Raw genomic sequence first — 7,419 nt, forward strand, 5'->3', positions numbered from 1 at the left:
ACTTTTTTTGCAGGAAATATAGGACAATGAGAGTAGGTTAACATTCAAATGGTTCAAATGGCTCTGAGCACTATGGGACTTAACTTCCAAGGTCATCAGTCCCCTAGAATTAGAACTACTTAAACCTAACTAACCTAAGAACATAACACACATCCATGCCCGAGGCAGGATTCGAACCTGCGACCGTAGCGGTCGCGCGGTTCCAGACTGAAGCGCCTTTAACCGCTTGGCCACCCCGGTCGGCGTTAACATTCAGTTCGGACCCATGAGACTAATGGTTTCTCTACAAATCTGATTTTCACGAACACATGTTTTCTCAAAACTTTGTGTCTATGGTTTAAGCCATTATGGTTCTCAGTGCATCAGTTACTTATAACCTTCATATTCAATGCTTCTCCCAGTCTATGTTGATCAACTTAGTTTCATACTAAGATTTAAAATGTGGAACGCTTAAAAATTTTGAGTGTCATCCTTGAGGAGGGGCCATGCTGTTCTTCTCTGTATCGCTCCAGTGTTACTCCATGTACAGCCGAAGAAAGTACAAAACCTTCGCGTGGCCGGAGACGGACGCGAGATAATTCAGTTTAGACACCCATACCCGAAAGAAACGCTCTAACCGAGTTGCCCTTTCGCTTTCATTTCAGTGCGCGAGCACTGTATCCTCCTACATAATGAATGAAGTAACGGAGTGATGCTGGTCGCCAGAGAGAGATGTCGGATCGCAATCTGGGCACTCGGTGGCCCTACTTACCGCTCGTCCTTGGCGCGCTGGCGCCCGCACGGTGGCGTGTAATGCGGAGCCGTCGTGGTCCAGCGCGCGTCTGTCTCTCGTTTTGGCGTCGTTCCACCCGCTTCAGCGACCAGCCGCGCGTGCTTTCCCACGGCTAAGCCGCCCCCTCGCTTCACGACCGACTGTTCGTATTGCTGGCTGACAAGCTTCCCTCTGAATGCCTGATGTCCTGCTAAGGATTTGGAGTTTCATCGCCAACTGCACTTGTCTCACGGCAAGTACATGACGTGTTAAGCTTCTTTTTTTTATTTTTTATTTATTTTTTGCTAAGGGACCAAACTGCTTAGATCATCGGTCCCTAGACTTACACTCTACTTTAACTTACGCTGGCCGGCCGAAGTGGCCGTGCGATTCTAGGCGCTGCAGTCTGGAACCGCGAGACCGCTACGGTCGCAGGTTCGAATCCTGCCTCGGGCATGGATGTGTGTGTTGTCCTTAGGTTAATTAGGTTTAAGTAGTTCTATGTTCTAGGGGAATAATGACCTCAGAAGTTGAGTCCCATAGTGCTCAGAGCCATTTAACTTATGCTAAGAACAACACACACACACACCCATGCCCGAGGGAGGACTCGAACCTCCGGCGGGAATGGCCGCGCAGTCCGTGACATGACGCCCCAAACCACGCAGCCACTCAGCGCGGCTGTTAAGCTTCCTCTCTGTGTCGATACGCTTGGATTCAGAAATTAGGAACCAGTGTCTGCGCATTCGTATTGGTTTTATGCAGCCCGCCACGAATTCCTCCCCTGCGCCAACCTCTTCATCTCAGAGTATCAATACTTACGTTCTCAATTATTTGCTGGGTATATTCCAATTGCTCTCTTCCTCTACAGGTTTTACCCTCTGCAGCTCCCTGTAGTACCACGGAAGTTGTTCCCTAGCGTCTTAACAGATGTCCTAACATCCTGTCCCCACTGCTTGTCAGTATTTTCCACAGATCCCTTTCCTCGTCGATTCCACGGATCTCCTTATTCCCTATCAGTCCACCACATTTTCAACATTCGTCTGTAGCACCACATCTCAAATGCTTCGATTCTCTTCTGTTCCGGTCTTGGTGCCGCGCAGTATTAGCCGAGCGGTCTAGGGCGCTGCAGTCATGGACTCTGCGGCTGATCCGGGCGGAGGTTCGAGTCCTCCCTCGGGCATGGATGTCTGTCTTTGTCCTTAGGATAATTTAGGTTAAGTAGTGTGTAAGCTTAGGGACTGATGACCTTAGCAGTTAAGTCCCGTAAGATTTCACACACATTTTTTTTGTTCCGTCTTCCCATAGTACATGTTCCACTACATACAGTGCCGTGTTCCAAAGTACATTATCAGAAATTTCTTCCTCAATTTAAGGACTGTGTTTGATACTAGTAGACTTTTCTCGGCCAGGAACTTCCTTTTTGGCAGTGCTAATCTGACTGCTCCATCCCTCTTCGGTTATTTTGCTACCTAGGTAGCAGAATTCCTTAACTCAGCGATGCTCGGTTCTGATGTTAAGTTTCCGGTGTTCTCATTTCTGCTACTTCTCATTACTTTCGTCTTCCTTCGAATTACTCTCAATCTAATTAAACTGTTCATTCCATTAGAGATCCCGTAATTCATCTGCACTTTCAATGAGGACAATAATTTCTCAGCGGATCTTACCACTGATATAGATGTATAGATTGAATACTGTTGTTGTTGTAGTTGTGATCTTTGTTGCAGCTGTCCATGCTAGTCCATCCTGTGGAAGCTGCTTCATCTCCGAGTAACTACTGCAACCTACATCCATCTGAATCTGTTTACTGTATTCATCCTTTGGTCCCCCTCTATGATTTCTACCCCCCCCCCCCCCCTACAGTTCCGTCCAATACTACACTGGTAATTCCTTGATGCCTGAGGATGTGTCCTACCAACGAATCCCTTCTTTTAGTCAGGTTGTACCACAAATTTCTATTCAGTACTTCCTCATTAGCTATGTGACCGAACCATCTAATCTTTAGCACCCTTCTGTAGCACCACATTTTAAATGCTTCTATTCTCTTCTTGTCTATATGGTTTATCGTCCATATTTCGCTTCCGTACATGGCTACATTCCATACAAATTCTTTCAGAAAAGACCTCCTGACACTTAAATCTATATACGATGTTAACAAATTTCTCTTCTTGAGAAACATCTTTCTTTCCTTACCAGTCTACATTTTATATCATCCCTACTTCGAACATCATCCATTATTTTGATTCAGTAATAGCAAAACTCATTTACTGCTTTAAGTATCTTATTTCCTAATCTATTGCCCTCAGCATCATCTGATTTAATTCGACTACATTCCATTATCCACGTTTTGCTTTTGTTGAAAAATGGTTCAAATGGCTCTGAGCACTATGGGACTCAACTGCTGTGGTCAGTCCCCTAGAACTTAGAACTACTTAAACCTAACTATCCTAAGGACATCACACACATCCATGCCCGAAGCAGGATTCGAACCTGCGACCGTAGCAGTCGCACGGTTCCTGACTGCGCGCCTAGAACCGCGAGACCACCGCGGCCGGCGCTTTTGTTGATGTTTATCTTATATCCTCCTTTCAAGACACTGTCCATTCCGTTCAGCTGCTCTTTCGAGTCCTTTCTTGTCTCTGACAGAATTACAATGTCATCGGCAAACCTCAAAGTTTTTATTTCTTCTCCGTGGACCTTAATTCCTAATCCAGAATTTTCTTTTATTTCCTTTACAGCTTGCTCAGTATACAGATTGAATAACATTGGGGACAGGCTACAACCCTCTCTCACTCCTTTCTCACCCATTGCTTCACTTTTAATGACCCTTGACTCTTATAACTGCCATGTGGCTTCTGTAAAAATTGTAAATAGCCTTTCGCTCCCTGTATTTTACCCCTATCTCCTTTAGAATTTGAAAGAGAGTGTTGCAGTCGCTATTGTCAAAAGCTTTCTGTAAGTCTACAAATGCTATAAACGTAGGTTTGCCTTTCCTTAACCTATCTTCTATGAGAAGTCGTAGGGTCAGTATTGCCTCGCGTGTTCCTACATTTCTCCAGAATCCAAATTAATTTTCCCCTGTGTCAGCTTCTTCCAGTTTTCCCATTCTACTGTAAAGAATTCGTGTTAGTATTTCGCAACCGTGACTTATTAATGTGATAGTTCGGTAACTTTCACATCTGTCAGCACCGGCTTTCTTTGGAATAGGGAATATTATATTTTTCTTGAAGTCTGAGGGTATACATCTTGCTCACCAGTTTTGTCATGGCTGGTTTTCCCACGGTTATTAGTAGCTCTAACGGAATGTTGTCTACTCCCGGGGCCTTGTTTCGACTTAAGTCTTTCAGTGCTTTGTCAAATTCTTCATGCAGTATCGTATCACTCTTCTCATCTTCCTCTACGCCCTCTTCCATTGCCATAATACTGCCCTCAAGTACATCTCCCTTGTATAGACCCTCTGTATACTCCTTCCACCTTTGTGCTTTCCCTTCTTTGCTTAGGACTGTTTTCCCATCTGAGATGTTGATATTCGTGCAGGTGGTTCTCCTTTCTCCGAGGGTCTCTTTAATTTTTCTGTTTTCAGTAGCTATCTTACCCCTAGTGATTGATATATGCCTTACGTCTTTACATTTGTTCTCTAGCCATTCCTGCTTAGCCATTTTGCACTTCCTGTCGATCTCATTTTTAGATGTTTGTATTCCTTGTCGCATCATTCACTGCATTTTTTCTATTTCCTCCTTTCATCGATTAAATTCAGTGTCTCTTGTGTTATCCAAGGAATTCTACTAGCCCTCGTTTTTTTACCTTCTGGATCCTCGGCTGCCTTCACTATTTCATCTCTCAAAGCTACCCATTCCTCTTCTAACGTATTCCTTTCCCCTTTTCTTCAACCGTTCCCTATTGCTCCTTCCGAAACCCTCCACAACCTCCGGTTCTTTCAATTTATCCAAGTCCCATCTCCTCAAATTCCCGCCTTTTTGCAGTTTTTTTCAATTTTAATCTGCAGTTCATAACTAATAAATCGTGGTCAGAGTCTATATCTGCCCTTGGAACTTTAAAATCTGGTTCCTAAATCTCTGTCTAACCGTTATATAATCAATCTTAAAGCTTCTTGTATCGCCAGGTCTTTTCCACGTATACAATCGTATCTCATGATTCTTAAACCAAGTGTTTGCTAAGATTAAAGTATGCTCTGCGCAAAATTCTACCAGGCGGCTTCCTATTCCATTCTTTTCCCCCTGTCGATATTCACCTACTACTTTTACTTCCCTTCCTTTTCCTATTATTAAATTCCAGTCCCTCATGACTATCTAATTTTCAGCTCCCTTAACTATCTGAATAATTTCTATTAGCATACATTTCCTCAATCTCCTCGTCATCTACGGAGTTAGTTGACTTACAAACTTGTACAACTGTGGTGAGTGTGGGCTTCGTGTCTACCTTCGCTACCATAATGCGTTCACTATGCTGTTAATAGTAGCTTATCCGTGTCCCTATTTTTTACTCATTATTAAACCTACTCTTGCATTACCCCTATTAAACAGTAGGGACGAAAAGCTACATCCATGTCTTGCACCCTTTTTAATACGTACACTTCGTTCTTGGCCTCGCACTCGTATTTTTCTCTCTTGGTTCTAGTACTATTTACATTACCCATCTTTTCCTATCGCTTAAGCCTATTCTCTCTGAATTCAGAACACCTTGCCCCATTTTATATTGACGAACGCTTATTCCAGGTCGACAAATGCTATTAATGTGTCTTCAGTTTTATTCAGTCTTGATTGCCTTATCAATCACAAAGTCAGAACTGCCTCTCTGGTGCCTTTATCTTTCCTTTACTGATTTTCGTATAGCAAATTCTCAATTTTCTTTTCAATTTTTCTGCCTATTAAACATATCAGCAACTTGTATACATCAGTTATTAAGCTGACTGTGTGACCGTTCTTTTACTCGTATTATGGCCAAGCTGTACCTAGATAGAAATATGCATGATGTACATGGCGTCACATAATTAATAGGAAAATTGACACGGTTGAAAAGATACGATAATAGAAACAAAGACGTTCCAATGAAAGTGGGAAACGAGAAATTTGAAAGATAATTGCGTGTGTGCAGTTTCGAGCCGCTGCTGTCTTAGGTATGAAATACACAAATCAAAAAAAGTTTTGCGTCACTCCGGTTCGCAGGACTCCTGTGGATACTGTATCACAGACACAGTCCCTTTGACTGTTCACAAATTCACTAAACCCACCCAAAGATGTAAGCAACCATGCATGAGCAGCGCCTATTAGACGGAGGGGGTCCAAATGCCGGTCAGTTCTAGTCATTCCACCTGGAAGGAGGTACATGGCTCGTGTTGCCTACACGGTAATTACCGCGGTTCTATCGCGTCCACATCGTTACTTTGTGCCAGGAAAGGCTCTCAACAAGGGAAGTGTCCAGGTGTCTCGGAGTGAGCAAGAGCGATGTTGTTCGGACAGGAGCTGTCGATGACATGCCTCGCTCAGGCCGCCCAAGGGTTACTACTGCAGTGGATGACCGCTATCTACGGATTATAGCTCGGAGGAACCCTGACAGCAACGCCACCACGTTGAATAATGCTTTTTGTGCAACCACAGGACGTCGTGTTACGACTCAAACCGTACGCAAAAGGCTGCATGATGCGCAACTTCACTCCCGACGTCCATGGCGAGGTCCATTTTCATAACCACGTCACCATGCAGCGCGGTACAGATGGGCCGAACAACATGTCGAATGGAGCGCTCAGGATTGACATCACGTTCTCTTCACCGATAAGTGTCGCACATGCCTTCAACCAGACAATCGTCGGAGACATGTTTGGAGGCAACCCAGTCAGGATGAACGCCTTATACACGCTGTCCAGCGAGTGCTGCAAGGTGGGGGTTCCTGGTTGTTTTGAGGTGGCATTGCGTGGGGGCGACGTACGCCGCAAGTGGTCATGGAAGGCGCCGTAACGGCTGTACGATACGTGAATGCTATCCTCCGACCGATATTGCAACCATATCGGCAGCATATTGGCGAAGCATTCGTCTTCACGGACGACAATTCGCGCCCCCATTGTGCACATCTTGTGAATGACTTCCTTCAGGATAACGATATCGCTCGACTAGAATGGCCAGCATGTTCTCCAAACATGACCCCTATCGAACATGCCTGGGATAGATTGAAAAGGGCTGTTTATGGACCCAACAACCACTCTGAGGTATGTATGGCGAATCTCCATTGAGGATTGGGACATTCTGGGCCAACAGTGCCTTGATGAACTTGTGGCTAGTGTGCCACGACGAATACAGGCATGCATCAGTGCAAGAGGACGTGCTACTGGGTGTTAGAGGTACAGGTGTGTACAGCAATCTGGTCCATCATCTCTGAAGTTCCCGTTGTGCGGTGGTACAACATGTAATGTGTGGTTTTCATGGGCAATAAAAAGGGCGGAAGTGATGTTTATGTTGATTTCTATTCCAATTTTCTGAATAGGTTCCGGAACTCTCAGAACCGAAGTGATTCAAAACTTTTTTTACGCATAGTTTCCTAGATAGTACAAATGTATCTGTAATGTCAGCTTTTTGATCAATATCCCATCTAATTTGGCTCAAATTAGATGCACGATTGCCATGCACCACCCTTAAGTGTGTTACTTATGTAACCAG

At 44.4% G+C, this 7,419-nt stretch overlaps 1 non-coding gene across 1 annotated transcript; it reads right to left on the reverse strand.

Annotated features, from left to right (window-relative positions):
• Positions 1-435: 435 nt before the first annotated feature.
• Positions 436-542, reverse strand: LOC124554891. Its single transcript, XR_006968482.1, has one exon. It is a non-coding gene; the product is annotated as a U6 spliceosomal RNA (small nuclear RNA).
• Between the last annotated feature and the right edge of the window lie 6,877 nt (positions 543-7,419).

This window comes from Schistocerca americana, chromosome 1 (assembly GCF_021461395.2).
Source record: "Schistocerca americana isolate TAMUIC-IGC-003095 chromosome 1, iqSchAmer2.1, whole genome shotgun sequence".
NCBI classification, from domain to species: domain Eukaryota; kingdom Metazoa; phylum Arthropoda; class Insecta; order Orthoptera; family Acrididae; genus Schistocerca; species Schistocerca americana.